We start from the raw sequence: 19,823 nt of genomic DNA, 5'->3' as shown, positions 1-19,823 counted from the left end.
GGCATACACAGTTTTCTTTCTTAAGATTTATATATGCTAATATACAAACAACAATACAATTGATATTAACGTTTATGACAAATCCTGGTTTACATACAAGAGTTTTACAAATTACAACTGTACTGAATCTTCTCTATGGTTCAGAACTGAATATTTTAGCAACGAGCAAGTTAATTCTGAGTCGATACTTCCACGTCTCGCAGAAGCTAGCTAGCTCGGTTGGCCTGGGGCCGCTTATAAGCTGACTTTTACTGTCCTCGTAGAAATACAAACGTCCGAAGTTAATTCACTGAAGTTGAATGGGTTATAATGCTCTAAATTTATAAACGTTCTTGGTAAAATTCTGTAGTTTTCTGATTAATAGGCGTTTATCACAATTATAACTTCCGAAGCCAATAGTATACTGACTGTAGCTGACTAATAACAATAATAAATGTCTCTCGGCGCATGACTTTATATACCAATCACGTGAGATTCTCGAAGTTTCAATAATTTTCGAAAAAAAAAAACATTTCGGTAAAACAAATATTGTTAATTCTTACTCTCAAGAACCTTCTACAAATTTAGAAAACAGCTAGGACTTTCGCAATACATGTCCAACAATACACGTCACGCGCATCAAACCGAAACAGACATTGGTATCACAACAAACGCATAACAGCAAATCCCTTAGAAGACAAATACCTGAAAGTATTAAATATCACTTGCAATTTAGCCAAAGCGTGACCCAGTAATTACCCTATATAGCTGCGTATCAAAATGCCCAAGGTTCAATAAGCAATGCTATTAAACATGTACCGCACGTTCAGCGTTATAAAAGAAACAGTCAATTCCGTTATCTGATTCAAAATCGACAAAGCCCTTGTGAAGATGAGCGCTGTTGACTGGCTGCTTTCTCTCGCCACGGTAATTCCAGGTTGGGAACTGCTTTACCTGAATAACAGAGGTCTCTGACCTGGCTGATTAGCCCATATGCACATAAATTCTCGTTGAAGTTGAAGAGCCTATGCCAATCATCTTCAATTGTTATCACCGTTTTAGTAATAATTATGGTGTTCCCAGCGGGTGTACACATAAATAAGATTCAACAAGTACATTTGTCATGGAAACTCTTTACATAGGTGTCCGAAGGCATTATTCTAGGGAAGGAGGGGGTTAAGTATCATAAAATTGTGAAGTGAATAACAATTTATATACATATGCTGAATCAATAAAGATAGAATTATGTATCTCATTTTCTGAGGACGCCCATGAGTCTCTCATCGTCTATATGCAGACCCAACTTTCACCTCAGGGCACTAGTGTCCAGAACATCAAATACTAATATTCCATCTTTTTTTTCACAGTGACTAAATATTGTTTGATCTAAAATGTTTTACTTCAGATATTCAAATATATCACAAAAAATTAATTTTCATTGAAAACGTGTTATGATTCATTTAATATTTCTTGAAGTTATAGATGTATATGTTTTTATGGGATTCACGGAATATTTCGTGAGCTGATAAAAAATTACTATAGGACAGTAGGTATGGCATTTTATTAAGAAATAAAATGTATTATTTACTACCAACGACTGCTTCGTGGATTTAAGACATGCACTGAGTTATCTTAAGGAATTCTGAGTGATTTGTAAGCAACGCACTACTGTTTTAAGAATATCTTTGTTTAAGCTTTTGAGTGCTTTTCGTGATCTGCAGATGAATTAATTTAATCATAAATACAAAATATGTTTTTCATATTCATCACATAAGTAATAACTCCCCTTAACACTAGGTAACACTGTCGACTATAATGTAATATATTCTAATTACATTCTTGAAATACTCAGTTGAATAGCATCATAGTTTTCTAAAAATGACCTCCTAACTAAAACACGTTTTAACTCACAATTTAGTTACTAAGAAATTGTTTTAGTTAACATCAAAACTGTAAGTTTGTAATATGCATCTATACGGAAAACAGCGTTTTCCATTATTAGTAATTGAACAAAATTTTGTTCCTTTGTAATAACGCACAAAGCAACACATTGAGCTCTCTGTGCTCTGCCCACCACAGGTATCAACAGCCGGTTTCTAGCGCGAGTCCACAGACACTGTGCCACTGTGGAGCGATTAAACACAATACATCCCATTCATCATTTAATAAAGGAACGTCGTGGAATTTCTACTAGCTCTTCACCTTGTCACTTGTTTAGATACAGTCGTCCTTGTAAATTTCTAAATATTCGTGATGTCCTCACTGCCCACGTAACACCCAAACAACTCTCAATATTTGTGAATAATTACAAATTATTTACGAGTCCCCCATGCTTAGTAGTACGTTTATATAATTTGACCAGATTTTCATATGCAGAACAAGGATATATAACAACACTAAAAACTAACAATATTCAGAAGTGTTTATTTACTTTAAAATACTAAAAGTAAGTAAACGTGGAAATTATTGTAATTAAAGGGCATAGTGGCGCTTTTGAAAACAACATAACAAAAGACATAAATAATACATCAACAACTTTTCACAATAATTCACAAGCAAAACTTCTGCTTTATTGGTCAGCACAATGTCATGTCAACTAAATAATTTCTTTTGGAAAACAAATCTACAAGAGTTTTAGATGAATGTTTTATTCACTTCCTGTATAAAGAGATACATGAAAGTTATTAACCAAGCAAACAATATTACGTGTTGTTCATTTGTTTTTTCCTGTTTTACAACTCCATTCAATCTTCCACAAAACAATTATTAGTGTTCATTGTGTTATTAGTCTACAAAAACATTAAACTGGTCTTAAAGCAGTGGTAGCTCTAAAGCGAGCTTGGCCTGGTGGTTGGAGCCCTCAATCAGCTGGCCGCAGCTTGGAATCCCTTCACCTAATGCCCTTTCGCTCATGATAGCATTATAATGTGACTCTCAATCCGACTGTTCGATTAGAGTAGCACAAGAGCTCAGAGTGATGGTGTTGAGTAGCTGCCTTCCCTCTAGTCTACCACTTCTAAACAAGGAAAGGCTAATGCAGATAGCTCTCGAGCAGCGTTGCGTAAAATTCAACTCTTACGCCATCAACTAGGCTTATACTAATGGTAATATACTATTATAGCCCTATAACAAGCAAACAAAACTCTATTAAAAACTTACTTATTTAAACCTAAACGACTTAATAAGCTATAATACTTTGTTTTTGGTTTTATTTATTTCACATACTTTGAAACAACCTGAAAACAATTTCTATGGTATTATAAATCCCCTTAAACCCAATTTTAACACGTAACCTATTAGCCCCACTGTTGATTTTATTACCTTTTTCCTTGGGGCTCGTTTCTCTAAGGACATCAGTAATCACAAAGTTAAAACTTGGACTCTTGAAAAATAAAGAGAGGTAGAACTGAAAAAAAGAGTTACTGGAACAAACACATTTTTATAATTCATCATATTTGTCACAAGACATAAGTATTAAGCCTATTATAGTTTTAATACTGCATTCCTTATTCTGTCAGTTAAGGTTATTTTGCGAGAAGAAGAATGTATAACACTATTTCAACTGCACTGTATATCCACTATATCTGTTGCCGACGATAAGTATCGCTCAATACAGAGCCCACCATTCCGGCTGGGGCACAACAAACATGGTAGCGGTTGGAACACGATTTATACAAGCCATTTGTTACAAGAACAATTGTTATTGTGTGAATGCCATTTCCAAGCCAGCGAAGCATGTTTATAATTAATTACTTGTTATAATGTGTGAACGCCTTTTTAAGTTCGTGAAGCAAGATCGTAATTAATTATATTTGCTATATAAAGGGATTACCACCAAAATATAGTTAGCTCTATGTAGACTGATCAATGGTGAGCGTTGATCAAGAAAGGAAACGTGTTAGCCATTTTGATTTATTTTGAAAAGGTTCACATCTACTTAGGTGCTTCCACTAGATTCTGTGTTGAGAGGGAGGTGATTTGTCGTCGTGCTTTGTGTCCAACTTTACTACATATATAACATTACAGTGCCTTGCTTTGTGTCCAACTTTACTACATATATAACATTACAGTGCCTTGCTTTGTGTCCAACTTTACTACATATATAACATTACAGTGCCTTGCTTTGTGTCCAACTTTACTACATATATAACATTACAGTGCCTTGCTTTGTGTCCAACTTTACTACATATATAACATTACAGTGCCTTGCTTTGTGTCCAACTTCACCACATATATAACATTACAGTGCCTTGCTTTGTGTCCAACTTCACTACATATATAACATTACAATGCCTTGCTTTGTGTCCAACTTCACCACATATATAACATTACAATGCTTTGCTTTGTGTCCAACTTCACCACATATATAACATTACAATGCCTTGCTTTGTGTCCAACTTCACTACATATATAACATTACAGTGCCTTGCTTTGTGTCCAACTTTACTACATATATAACATTACAGTGCCTTGCTTTGTGTCCAACTTTACTACATATATAACATTACAGTGCCTTGCTTTGTCCAACTTCACCACATATATAACATTACAGTGTCCAACTTCACCACATATATAACATTACAATGCCTTGCTTTGTGTCCAACTTCTACTATATAACATATATACTACATATATAACATTACAGTGCCTTGCTTTGTGTCCAGCTTTACTACATATATAACATTACAGTGCCTTGCTTTGTGTCCAACTTTACTACATATATAACATTACAGTGCCTTGCTTTTGTCCAACTTTACTCCAACTTCACTTTACATATATAAACATTACAGTGCCTTGCTTTGTGTCCAACTTTACTACATATATAACATTACAGTGCCTTGCTTTGTGTCCAACTTCACTACATATATAACATTACAGTGCCTTGCTTTGTGTCCAACTTTACTACATATATAACATTACAGTGCCTTGCTTTGTGTCCAGCTTTATATAACATTACACATATATATAACATACAGTGCCTTGCTTTGTGTCCAACTTTATTACAGTGCCTTGCTTTGTGTCCAACTTTACTACATATATAACATTACAGTGCCTTGCTTTGTGTCCAACTTTACCACATATATAACATTACAGTGCCTTGCTTTGTGTCCAACTTTACCACATACATAACATTACAGTGCCTTGCTTTGTGTCCAACTTCACCACATATATAACATTACAGTGCCTTGCTTTGTGTCCAACTTTACCACATACATAACATTACATTGCCTTGTCTTCCTCCCGTTGTGTGCTTGGTAATCAAATTTTTATTTATTGCCACTTGTAAAACAAAAGACATAACTCAAATGGTTTTGGAATTTCAAAAACTCGAGGGTATTTATTATATAACTGTCAGTTCAGTTTCTATTGATTACAGAACAAAAGATGCATTGTTATTACTTTTAGTGATATAACACATAGAAATATTCATTAGAATCTTGAAAACTTTCTCAAGACACTGTAGTTGGAAAGATACTTCTTCGATCTGGAATGAAACAGTAAATCTATTGCATCTGAAGTTAGGTATGATATATAATAAGAAAAAATATGAAGTAAGAACGTGTATAATATTCCGGAAGATTTCACATAACGTTTAAAGACAACCAAGAGCCTGTTAGTCCATCTCTGCTGTCCCATCCTCTAAATCAAACTAAAACTATTAAATAAAAAATTAAAGCCAGCCTTTACCATTCATATATCTATCAAGCTCTATTTTAAACTCATTCAAATCTACTGCCTCCACAATATCCAAAGACAACCGATTCCATAGGTCAAACACTCTATTTGAAAAATAAAATTGTCTTAGCTGAAGACGGCTTTGATCATGCCTAAACCTATATTTGTGTCCGTCAGTTCTATAATTCTTCTTGTTAAGTTTGAGAAGACCCAGCATGGCCAGGTGGGTTAAGGCGTTCGACTCGTAATCTGAGGGTCGCGGATTCGAATCCCCGTCGCATCAAACATGCTCGCCCTTTCAGCCGTGGGGGCGTTATAATGTTACGGTCAATCCTATTATTCGTTGGTAAAAGAGTAGCCCAAGAGTTGTTGGTGGATGGCGATGAACAGCTGCCTTCCCTCTAGTCTTACACTGCTAAGTTAAGTCTTACATTGCTAAATTAGGGACGGTTAGCGCAGATAGCCCTCTTGTAGCTTTGCGCGAAATTTAAAAACAAACAAACCTATTGGCGTAGCAGTATGTCTACGGACTTATACTGCTACAAACTGAGTTTCGATACCACTTGTGGGAACAGAATAGTTAAAGATTTGTGTAGCTTCGTGCTTAATAACAAACATTTATTTTCAAATGTTTTTATGAACTTATTTTTCCATATAAGTAAAAACGAGGATGAACGAGAAGTCAGTGGACTCCAAGTCTACAAGTAGATTCTAACTTGTCTTATAATAATTTTTATATAATGACGAAATACGAAGAAAGTAACTAGATAGTATGTCTCCGTTATTAACATGTTTATTTTAACCAAATGACACATATCTTCCGTGATATTAATATTGTCATAACTGGTAGTATACTTCTATAACAACATGATCTGAGTATGCTTTCAAATACTGCGATTTTTTTAGCTTCTTTCGTATGTTTAACTAGATTCGAAAGGATCCCCAGGGTACAGGCTATAATGCGGATATAAAATGTATCTTGAGTTTTAGAGGTGACTGTAGAAGAAGGGCCCACATTGCGGTGGGGATACATCGTCTATCTATCTTAACTTCCGTTAGCTAGTCTCATATGAAGAATAATTAAATAATACAATAATCAAAGGAATAGAAATAAAAATTAGGAGAGCGGGATGTAAGTATTCAAGCCCATAACGTCCCACTTCTATATCACCCTTCACTGCCTGCAGACAGTTGTAGGAAGGTGACTATTCTCTAAAGTATGATTATATAACTTTTTCTGATGAGTTTTCAAGCAAGTATATTTAGGTCAATAATAAAAATAAAACCTAAAATGTGTTGTGTCACATTACAACATCCCTTTAAATTTATGAAGTAAATTTTGTTTTAGATAAAGTTGCATATAATTAATTTCTTTTTTCGTCATAAACTTTTCCATTGCCACTGAGGCTTTTAGTTTTAGTACTAATATTCATTAAGTCAGTTTAACCGCTGCATCTATGAAGGTAATCTTAACCACCAATGTTATGAACAACTGAGGTTATACACCGACTGGTGTTCCCAGTTAGTACAGCGGTTAATATACGGATTCGCAACATTAAAATAAGCGGTTAGATTCACCTCGGTGGGCTCAGCAGATAGCCCGATGTGGCTTTGTTATAAGAAAAACACACACACTGACTGGTACCATTGCCATAGAGTGGATAGTCATTGTTGTGGGGTTGAAACAAGCAGTGTGGGTGTCAATAATATTCTGTTATGAAAGTACTCAGTGTTCTAATTTATGTGTGTGTTTTTACATCATTCATTCATTTGTTTCTTTGTTTTATAGCAAAGCCACATTTGGCTATCCACTGTGCCAATGGCGGAGAACCGAACCCTGGATTTTAGCGTTGTGAGTCTTTTGACTTACCACTGTCCACCAGAAGACCGGAAAGTTACTTGAAAAAACAGAAAGAACACAGCAACTCTACATGAATTGTTTTATCTTTCACATACAACTCGTATTTATTTTATAGTATCATCATGAGAGGCTCGCAAAAGGTACAAGTGATAAAATTAAAGGAAAACAACACAAATTTAAGAAACTTAAATTGGATACTCTTATAGGAGATTATAGAAGATCAAGAAAGTTGGTCAAACATGAAATTGGGAAATCCAAAAAAGTTGGCTGAAAAGGTAAAAAGAGTAATAATATCTCAAGTACATTAAGGGTAAACACAAATATAAGGTTGGGAATAGGACCCTTGAGAGATGACAGAACAAGGTTTGTATCTGATTATTATGAAATAGCTAGGTTATTAAATTATGATTTTTACACAGTTTTTACTAATAAAGGCTAGAGCAGTGTCCCTCATCTTGAACAACTGTTGGATGAAAACAAAATTGAGAAACAAACTGCATAAATTCTTAGCTTGTTAAAATAAAATTGGGAATTTTAAAGAATGATAAGGCTTTTGGGCCAGATAGTATTTCCCTGAAGATTTTAAAGGATGTCAGGACTGGATATGTGAGCCACGTGATATACTTTTTGTAAATCTGGAATATTAGACAAGTATCAACTGATTGGAAACTGGATAATGTCACTCCTATCTCCAAGATAGGTAATAGGAGCTGTCCCAGTAATTATAGGCCTATTAGTCTTACATCAGTTGGTTGGTTGATTTAGTGTTATATGGCACAAAGCAGCTAGGCTATCTGAGCCAAACGTCCGGTACAAATAAATTAAATGTAGTAAAATTCATAAAAGGGAATGAAGGTAAAACAAAACAGCATTGAAAAACAGAAAAAGCATAAAACCAATGTTGACACCTAGTCTACAATGTTAAGAGAGAAAGCAGAGTAAGAGAAGTTGTAAAGGACTTTCTCTAGCATAATTGTAATGATCATAACCCGCCAGAAAGACTAACAGGTAAGTACAAGAACCACCGCTAATCACCTGAAGTTGGTCTTTCCAGTCCTTGTTCCGGGTTATGTGTCATTATGGCCAGTACCAAAAGGTAAAGTAATAAAAGTGTTAAAAGACATGCAGCAAAATTGTAATAACAACTCGCCAGGACGAATAACGGATAGTTCAAACAGCAGCGTTAGTCACTTGAAGTTGGCCTTTCCAGTCCTGGTGTCGAGTTATTTAATGTTCTGGCCATTTTCCAATTTCAAATTGAACAAGAGAGATTGAGACTCTTAAAAGGGAACCACAATTAAAAAGGTGTAATGAATAAATATCGAACACTTAAATGAGATTAAAAAGATTAATGGCTATTAAAAAACTAAAAACTTTAACAAGGTGGATAGTGTCACCGTCACCAATAACACTGTCCAATGTTACAGATAAACCTTGAGACAGAACATGTTTAAAATAGTGCTGTCGTTGAGAGTCGTAACGATGGCAAGAAAGTAAACTGTGGCTTATTGTGATCTGAGTGTTACACAAACTACACACTGGTGCATCAGTTCCAGATAAAAGAAAACGATGAGTTAAAAAACTGTGACCAATGCGTAGTCTAGTTAGAACAACTTCCTCCTTCCGAGCCTTACAGAAGCTAGACGGCCAAAGCCCAATATAGGGTTTTATTTGGAAAAGCTTGTTGTCGCGTTGCTCACTCCAAGTGGACTACCAGCTGGCACGGAGCCGAGCCTTGAATACAGGACCATAGTCCATATACGGAATAGGCACAGTGGTGATAGTGCCAGAGTAGATAGATTTAGCTGCCGTGTATGAAAGCTCGTTCCCGCGAATACCAACATGGCCTGGTATCCAGAAAACTGGATAGAAGTAGCAGTTAATGAGAAATGGGCCAGTCAGTTTTGAATATCAGCGAGAACAGGGTGTGAACCAACGTGAAGCGATGCCAGGGCCAGTAGAGAACTAAGCGAGTCAGAATATATAGTGCAGTTGGAGTACTGCTAAGCTTCAGTATGATCCAGGGCAAGAGATATGGCGTACAGTTTAGCAGTGAACACAGAAGCTGTAGAGGGGATTCTTCGCGCAACCATCGAACCGCAACAAACCATGGCAGAGCCCACAGAGTCACCTGATTTGGAACCATCCGTATAAATTGGAATGAAAAGATTGTTCGAAAGATGTTCAGTAAATAAAAGACGGTACTTCCAATCGGAAGTATCTGCCTTTCTCAGATGACATAAAGAAAGGTCACATTTGGGGACTGTAATAAGCCATGGTGGGATGGGCTGACCAGTGGATTCTGCAATGTTATCCAAGAACAGACCCAATTCATCCAATTGTGCCTGGATGCGAAGGCCAAAAGGAGCAATGACAGATCGTCTGTTCTGAAAGAGTATGGCCTACTGAGGAAGGAAAACACATCCCCAGGTGGGATACTTTGGTAAGGAACGAAGTTTCGAAGAATATAGTAGAGACATTTGCAAACGGCGAAGGTACAGAGAAGGTTCATGAGATTCTACGTATAAGCTTTGAACAGGGGAGGCGCAGAAAGCCCCAGTGCAGAGTCCAGCATCTTTAAGGCCGAGGGTCTGGCAGAGCCATAGACCATTTAATCATGGTCGAGTTTCGATTTAAAAAGAGCCCAATATATCTTTAACACAGAACATCGATCCGCTCCCCAACTGGTGGTAGAGAGTACACGGAGGATATTCAGTGATCTTGTGCATTTGACCCGTAGCTGCTTTAAGTGTGGTATAGACTTATAGACGTAAGGTCAGCTTACGGTCAAAGATAAGCCCAAGAACTTGGTCTCAGGGACCACTGGCAGCGAAACTTCACAGATACGGAGTTCAGGATCAGGGTGAATACCCCGTTGGCGGCAAAAGTGCATGCAAACGGTTTTAGAGAGAGAGAAATTAAAGCAGTTCGCTGTGGTCCACTTCAGTACACGATTGAGGGCAGTTTGTAGTTGCTGCTCAATATATCTCATGCTCGACGACTGACACGAAATATGAAAGTCGTCGACATAGAGCCCATTTGCAACAGTGAGAGGGAGTTGTTCAGTGATGGCATTTATCTTTATGCTGAAAAGTGTGACACTCAAAACACAGCCCTGAGGGACCCCAAGTTCCTGTAGAAAAAAACGGGAAAGTGTAGAACCCACACGAACTTGGAATCTCCTGTCCATTAAAATTTTTTAATAAACTTGGGTAAATGGCCACGTAACCCATATATATAGAGGTCTCGCAAAATGCCATATCACCATATTGTGTCATAAGCCATCTCAATGTCAAAGAATATTGATACAAGATGTTGGTGTTTGAGAAAGGCTTCTCCGATTGATGTTTCAAGTCGAATTAGGTGGTCCGTGGTGGAATGCTGTCGTCGGAACCCACACTGGGTGGGCGAGAGGAGGTTGTTTGATTCGAGAAACCAAATAAGACGATCATTAACCATCCTCTCTAAGGTCTTACAGAGACAGCTCGTCAAAGCAATTGGACGGTAGTGTGAAGGAATCTTGGGATCTTTCCCAGGTTTAGAGAAAGGTAAGATAATAGCTTGGTGCCAGGCATCAGAAAAAACATTCTCCTGCCAGATCCGGTTAAAGACAATTAAAGAACATCAAGAGAAGCAGGAGAGAGATAGCGCAGCATGTCATAGTGTACATCATCAGGTCCAACAGATGTACTGCCAAACTGATGAAGGGCCATTTTCAGTTCCACCAGTGTAAAGGTACAATTATAGTCAAAGAGACAGTCAGTTCGAAAGGAAAGAGATGAACGCTCTGCCCGAGTCTTGGTGGCCAAGAAGGTGGAGGAACAAGCAAAAGTGCTAGATACCCGGCAATAGCTTTCACCTAGAGTATCGGCGATGCTCCGGACACCAGCTACCTCTTGGCCATCAGAGAGTAAGATCGAGAGGGGACAGAATTGTAGTGCCCACTGACCTTTCTAATCCTGTCCCATATGACCTTGGAACTGGTGGTAAAAAATATGCTAGTTCCGAACTTAATCCAACATTCCTTATGCCTTGACGTTTTACCCACCTGCATTTGCACGGGTCCGTTGGAAAGCGATGCAGTTCGAAAGTGTGGGATATCTACGGAAAGTATCCCAGTCCCGTTTTTGAGCCTTCCGTGCCATGTGGCAGGCAGGATTCCACCACGGACGAGGATATCGTGGAAAACGTTTCGAGGTTTTAGGAATACATTGAGCAGATGCTTGTATAATACAGTCAGTTACCACTACCACACAGTCGGCTATTGGTGGCTGACTCACGATGGCAGGATCAAGTTCTGCGAGAGCAGTGAAAGTGAACCAGTCTGTCTGATCCAGCTTCCACCGGGGCATGCGGGTAGGGTGGCATCGACCATGGCCAGTCTCTCTCAAAAGTATAGAAAAATGATCAGTGCCTAGTGGATTATTGTCAAAACTCCATGAAAAATGTGAGAGTAATGAAGGGGAGCAATCCGAGAGATCAATAGCGGAAAGGGACTGACTAAGTGCGTGAAAATAAGTGGAAGAACCAGTATTGAAAAGAGAAAGATTGTGATCAGAGAGCATACGCTTTATAGAGCGACCCCTCCTATCAATAACAGCACTTCCCCAGAGGGGATGATGTCCATTAAAGTCCCCCAGGATTAGAAAGGGAGACGGCAACTGTTCAACGAGAGCATCAAGGTCTGATTGATCATTGATCATATGTCTCTCCAGGTCCAGGGGACAGGTAAAAAAACAAACAGTGATGGTATGACCCAAGGAAACACGGATGGCTACGGCCTCCAAGGGTGTGTTGAGTGACAAAGACAGGGTAGGCATATGCCGATCAACCAACAGTGCCACCCCTCCATGTACTCTTCCATCACACAGCCTGTTATTTCTGTACAGAGAAAACTGCCAAAAGGTGACTGTATCGGTAGGTTTCAGAAATGTTTCTTGTAAAGAAAGACATACAGGATGGTAGTAAGCAATCAATGTTTTAATGTCATCCAGATTAGAATGTAAATCTCGACAGTTCCGTTGTATCAAGGTGGCCATTTTTAATGACGGGTAGGCGAAGTGGCTGGAGAATCCTTCTGTTTACGACCACGTCTTTTTTCCTTACTGTCCTTATTCGGAGGAGGTTTATCGATCTCCATAGATCCTGCCCTGGGTCGATTGGGCAGGTCTTTGTTGTTGGAAGGGGATTCCAGTGACTGAAGACGCGAACGAATGATTGTTTTGCATCTTGAGGTGGGAGAAAAAGATGTAACTGAAAAAATGCCTGTATTTGAAACCAAAGAATGTGGATCTTGGGGTTTGTTGGAATGTATGGAAGGAACAGTGATGGGTGTAGAAGTTGATTCATCAACCTTTTTAACAATGGAGGGCAAAAGGCTTTTCATATGTTTTGAAAACGATTCCCTTGGAGGCACAGAGAGATCTGTCTGCACTCCCACTGTAGTTGTGGAATGAAGTGCAGCAGCATATGTCCGAGATGAAGTGGCGGACAGCAATTTCCGAGCCTCAGGGTAACTAATGTTATGAGTCGTTTTCAAACGCTGCACCTCTTTTTTCCCCAAGCATTTTGGGCAAGAACGAAAGTAGGAAGGGTGAGAACCATTGCAGTTGACACAATGTGAGTCCATGTCACACTAATAAGCATCGTGGTCCTTGCCACCACAACGAGCACATGTCAGGGAACCACGACATGACGTCTTTGAGTGGCCGAACCTCTGACATTGGAAACATCGGAGAGGGTTTGAAATGTACGGCCGTACCTTGCAATTTCGATAGCCTGCCTTGATGGTGGCAAGTACACGTGATGATGTGAATGTCAAAATGAGGATATTTGTCGGCAGTGTAACTCCGTCTTTGCGAGTCGAGATGCGCCTCACTGCAGAAACTTCTTGAGTGGAGAGACCAGCGAGAATCTCTGACTCGGGGACATTCTTCAAATCCCTCTCAACAATAACTCCTCGTGAAGAATTCAAGGTAGTATGAGGGGTAATCTCAATAGGTACATCTCCAATTGTCTTTGAATTCAAGAGGAGTTCACTGTGTTGGGATGTGGATGTTTCAACCAAAATGTCTCCAGATCAAAGCTTCTTTACTGATTTTGGAGAGCCAGCAAGACCTTATAGTCCCTTCTGAATAAAAATGGGGAACATTTGCCCTAAAGGTTTACTGAAAAAGAATGTAATATCAGAAAATGAGGTAAGTGTGTTACAGATGTTGAAGATTGCTGCTCAGAGTCTTCAAGACGTGGTCGTTTACCTATTGACTGTTTTTTCACTATTTTATTTAATTTTTTCGTAGAAGGATCCATAGGAAAAAAGGAAAACTTCGGTACCCACTGACCCCACCCACCATGGAGCCCTACGAGGGGACGCACTACAACGCCATGCAAGGACATTGCAGCAACGCCAGGGTTTCGTGAGCACTATACCTAAACACCAGCATCAGACACAATGTCCACAACACCCGTTGAGAACTTCCAACATTGGTACTTGGTTGACTCTTGCCCAAGTGGACCAGCCGATTGACCCAAGGGGTCCACCCAAAAGCCGCCCGTCTACAGGAATTCAAGGCCAAAGTGGTGTGTTAGGGTTGGACCCCTCAACCACCAGGATCCTCTTCTCCCCTTCACGCGTCGCCACGCACAGAAACACGTGGGTGGATGTTTAGTTCCCAGAGGAGGTAACCAGAAAGAACACAACCTTCCCTGGGAGGTCCCCTCACCACGTACAGGAATCCACACCGAGGGGTACATCAGTTGAGGGAAAAGTTTTGGAAAGTCAGATAAAAAATACTTTGCACAGCCATATAACAAAGTTTAGAATTTTATCAGATAGTCAACACGGTTTTACTAAAGGAAAATTCGTCTTACACATCTTCTGAAATGCTTTGGAAATGTCACTGCATGTGTAGATGAAGATAAGAGTGTATATTTGGTATATCTGGAATTTCAGAATTTTTTTTTTTGACAAAGTGCCACAAAAAAGGCTTGTAAAGAAACTTACCTCTATAGGTGTGAGGTATAATTTAACTAATTTGACAGAAGAAAGCAGAGTATTGTTATAACTGGATTAATGTTATAAGTGGTGTAGTTCAGGCCTTAGTCTTCAGGTCACTGCTCTTTTTGATTTATTAATAATATAGAAGAAGGAATGGCCAATAAGTTACTTAAATTTGTTGATGATATCAAGGTCTTGGGTGTTGCTAGGTATAAAGGATTTAGATCATTTAGTGAGTTGAGAATAAAAAAAGATAGGTAGATTTTAATTATGATATTGCATGTGGGTTATCGTTATTTAAATTATAAGGATAATTTGGATAGGAATAACTTTAAGAGTGCCACAAAAATAAAGGATCTTAGTGTAATGGTTGATCAGTCTCTCACGCCATCCAAACAATATGCTGTTGCTAGTGTTAGGGCAAATAAAATTTTAGGTTGTATTTACAGAAATATTGAATACGAGTATAAAGAGATTATAATTTCATTGTACATGTTATTGATTAGGCCATATTTGGAGTATTATTTTTAATCTTGGGCTTTTCATCTCAGGATAGACATTGAATTATTGGAAAGGGTTCATGGAAAGGTTACTGCGATAGTACCTGGGATGGATGGGTTGTCATATGAGGAGAGATTAAGATTCTTAAAAATGTTTTCTTTTGAAGAAAGAAGAGTCAGAGGGGATGTGATTGAAGTGTTAAGATTGTAAAAGGAATTGATACTGTTGATGTATCAACATTTCTCAAACTTGTTTGTTTGTTTTGGATTCCGCGCAAAGCTACACGAGGGCTATCTGCGCTAGCCGTCCCTAATTTAACAGTGTAAGACTAGAGGGAAGGCAGCTAGTCACCACCACCCACCACCATACTCTTTTATTAACGAAATGATCGTACATTATAACGTCCACATGGATAAAAGGGCGAGCATGTTTGGTGTGACGAGGATTCGAATCCCCGACTCTCGGATTATGAATGGAGTGCCTTAACCACCTGGTCATACTGGACCATATACGAGTAGGGGTCTTGTAGAATAAATTAATAAATGTTATGATCGAAGAGAGCATTACTAATCACATAAAAGTTTTATGCAATAATGATGAAAGACCAAGACGTAGTCAGTGATGAATGGTTCCTTCTCCATATGATTTTAACGAGCTTTATATGGATTGAAAACTAATGTCAGATATATATTTATTCACTATGTTAGTTAAGTTTGAACATTTCTGCAAGTTTTTAATCTATTTTAATATTGATGATCTTAAAGTTTCTGGCTTGTGTTAGCGCGTTATGGCCAAGTATTTAGGATGCTAGATTCGTAATCTCAGGTTCGAATACCTGTCATACCATACCTGCTCGCCCTTTTATCCATGTGGGCGTTATAATGTTACGGTCATTTCGTTGATAAAAGAGTATCCCAAAAGTTGGTGGTGGGTGTTGAGGATAAGCTTCCTTCCCTTAGTCTTACACTGCTAAATTAGGGACGGCTAGCGCAGATAGCCCTCGTGTAGCTTTATGCGAAGTTCAAAAAATAAACAAAAATGATTTTAAAGAGTTTCTTAGCATGCAGCAGGAACTTTACATAGTTGGTTTTTCTTAAAACCCTTTTAAAACAAGACTATTGACAAGTTATACAAAAATACGCAGACGGAAGACTCTCATTTAATAAATAATTCAGTCTTAATTTAACTAGGCTAAACGCTGTTTCTATAGAATTCTGAAAAACCTTATTTAACAAATTCTCTTGATCAGTTACTTTGCGTATTCTAGAAAGTTAAATGTTTATTTCATCATTCAAATGAAATGTAAAAGCTAGACTTTGTCAAAATTAGTTGAAATATGGACTCATACATTGTATAAAACTACAACAGATGATAGGACTTGCCAGACCGTTTGAATAACACAACACTCTACAAAATATTCAAGGTCGACGTACGTCATTGACTGTGAATGAAATTCTTTGTGCTCATTAACAGTTTTATCTTTCTTTCTTTTTTTTAATTCGCGACAAGTGATCTATTAAATTATTTTACAAACTCGCTGTTTTGAAACTAAAGACCAGAAACTTGATAACGAATGAACGAAGGTTAAAACGGTTTCCTTCTATTTCAAATTTACAAAACTATAGTAACTGAAAGAAACAATACCAACTTTCGAATACAACGTCACCAGCGGCACAGCGGTATGTTTGAGAACTTACCGCTACAAACGAGGTTTCAATACCTGTGGTGGGCAGACCACAGACAGCCTATTGTGTATTTTTGTACTTAATTCCAAACACTCACTCACTCACGAATACAACTATTTTTCATGTAATATTGGCCCGGCATGGCCAAGCGTGTTAAAGCGTTCGACTCGTAATCCGAGGGTCGCGGATTCGAATCCCGGTCGCGCCAAACATGCTCGCCCTTTCAGCCGTGGGGGCGTTATAATGTGACGGTCAATTCCACTATTCTTTTGTAAAAGAGTAGCCCAAGAGTTGGCGGTGGGTGGTGATGACTAGCTGCCTTCTTCTCCAGTCTTACACTGCTAAATTAGGGACGGCAAGCGCAGATAGCCCTCGAGTAGCTTTGCGCGAAATTCAAAACAAACAAATCATGTAATTTTAATTTAAACTATTATACCGTACGATACAGCAAACAACTAGACTAATTTACTATTACCACATTACACCACATGGCCAAAAGTATGTGGACATCTGACCATCACACCCATATCTGTTTGTTGAAAATCCCATTCCAAAACCTTGAGTATTAATATGGAGTTGGTCCCCCCCTTTGCTGCTATAATAGCCTCCACTCTTCTGGGAAAGGTTTCACTAGATTTTGGAACATGGATGTAAGGATTCGCTCCTATTCAGCCACAAGAGCATTAGTGTGGTCGGGCACTGATATTTGGCAAGAAGGCCTGGCTCGCAGTCGGCGTTCCAATTCATCCCAAAGGTGTTCGATGGGATTGAGATCAGGGCTTTGTGCAGGCCAGTCAAGTTCTTCCACACGAACCTCGGGAAACCATGTCTTTATGAACCTCGCTTTGTACACGGGAGTATTGTCATGCTGAAACAAAAAAGGGCCTTCCCCAAACTGTTGCCACAGAGTTGGAAGCACACAATTCTCTAGAATGTCACTGTATGCTGTAGCAATAAGATTTCTCTTCACTGGAACTAAAGCGTCTAGCCCACACCATGAAAAACAACCCCAAACCATTATTCTTCCTCCTATTGGCACTATGCATTCAGGCAGGTAGCGTTCTCCTGGCATCCGCAAAACCTAGATTTGTCTGTCAGACTGCCAGATAGTGAAGCGTGATTCATCACTTCAGAAAACGCGTTTCCACTGCTCCAGAGTCCAATGGCGGTATATTTTACATCATTCCAGCCGACGCTTGACATTGCACATGATGATTTTAGGCTTGTGTGTGGCTGCTCGACCACGATAACCCATTTCATGTGGCTCCCGACGAACAGGTCTTATGCTGACGTTGCTTCCGGAGGCAGTTTGGGAATCGGAAGTGAGTGTTGCAACTGTTGACAGGCGATTTTTATGCGCTTCAGCTCTTGGTGGTCCCGTTCTGTGAGCTTGTGTGGCCTACCGCTTCGTGGCTGAGCTATTGTGGCTCCAGACGTTTCCACTTTACAATAACAGCACTTACATTTGACCGGGTCAGCTCTAGCAGTGCAGAAAGTTGACGAACTGCCTTGTTGAAAGTGGCATCCTATGGCAGTGACACGTTGAAAGTCACTGAGTGCTTCAGTACGACCCATTCTACTGCCACCGTTTGTTTATGGAGATTCCATGGCTGTATGCTTGATTTTATGCACCTGTTAGCAATGGGAGTGGCTGAAATAGCCGAACCCACTAATTAGAAGGGGTGTTCACATACTTTTGACCATATAGTGTATGTTTCTTTGGTTTTCTTATTGGGAACATTCCGTGTATTTGTTACTTGTAAAACCTTCATTCGCTAAAGCGCTAAGGATATTAACCCCTTTTGGGACAGTCACTTAATTTACATACTTACAATTCTAAAATACTGGGGGATTCCAACAGTTGACAGAGCGCAAATGGCCATTGTGAAGCTTAGCGCTAAAACCAACAGTAGCAACGGTAATGATATTCTCGAAAGTTGGCTTCAAAGAACAAAAGATTAAGGATAAAACTTCATTAAAATTCAAATAACTAGAAGGTTAAAAACAAAACTAACAAACAGTAGAAAACCCATGTAACTAAAATGAAAAAATGATGAAAGTATTCAAAACTCGAATTTTATTCCGTTTCTAGAAAATTAGGTTTGTGAGAAACCAATAATTTAAATAATTACTAAAATTAAAAACATGTACGAATTTGTCATTATGAAGAAATAATATATAACCGTATGCCTGTTCTATAACTATTTCTATATGTATGGCTTTGAGTATGTAAAATTGGTCTAAGAGGGCATTCTGATAACATAAAAGTATATAGGAATGAACAACACCAGAAAGGTGTTTAGAAAACTAAATTCACGGTATTTAAAAAGCATTTACGAACACAATAATAAATTAAATATAATTAAACAGGCCCATTTCAACCTGAAATCGCTGTTTAATAGCAAAGTGGAAATTTCCTATCCTTTTGCAGAAAGATTTACAATTTCAAATTACTCGAGTAATTTGGTATAATTTATTTAAAACGTTAGAGCCATTCTCTTCGTTTCAGTGTAACTCACTAAAAAAACAAAATATCTGGTGTTTCGAGTTACTCGAGTAATTGGATATAACTTATTTTAAATGTTAGATCCATTCTCTTCGTTTCTGTGTAATTTATTAAAGAACAAAAGATTTACTGTTTCAAAGTACTCGAGTAACTGGATATAATTTATTTAAAATGTTAGTTTCGTTTGTTTGTTTTGGAATTTCGCAAAAAGCTACTCGAGAGCTATCTGTGCTAGCCGTCCCTAATTTAGCAGTGTAAGACTAGAGGGAAGGCATTTAGTCATCACCACCCACCGCCAACTCTTTTACCAACGAACAGTGGGATTGACCGTAACATTATACACCCCCACGGCTGGGAGGGCGAGCATGTTTGGCGCGAACCCACGGATTACGAGTCGCACGCCTTACGCGTTAGGCCATGCCAGGCCCATTAAAATGTTAGAGCCATTTTCTTCTATTCTGTGTAATTCACTAAAGGAAAAAAAACTTAAGATAAATAATTTAATCTTGGAAACATATAAACTGGAATAAAACCTAAACAATATTCATAGTTAGGGCAGCTTTCCTGCACTTAACAGATGCTCCCTCAGTGAGGATCGCCAGGTAGGGGAGAAGACTG

This window comes from Tachypleus tridentatus, chromosome 9 (assembly GCF_004210375.1).
Source record: "Tachypleus tridentatus isolate NWPU-2018 chromosome 9, ASM421037v1, whole genome shotgun sequence".
Lineage (NCBI taxonomy): Eukaryota > Metazoa > Arthropoda > Merostomata > Xiphosura > Limulidae > Tachypleus > Tachypleus tridentatus.
This window is presented reverse-complemented; position numbering follows the sequence as displayed.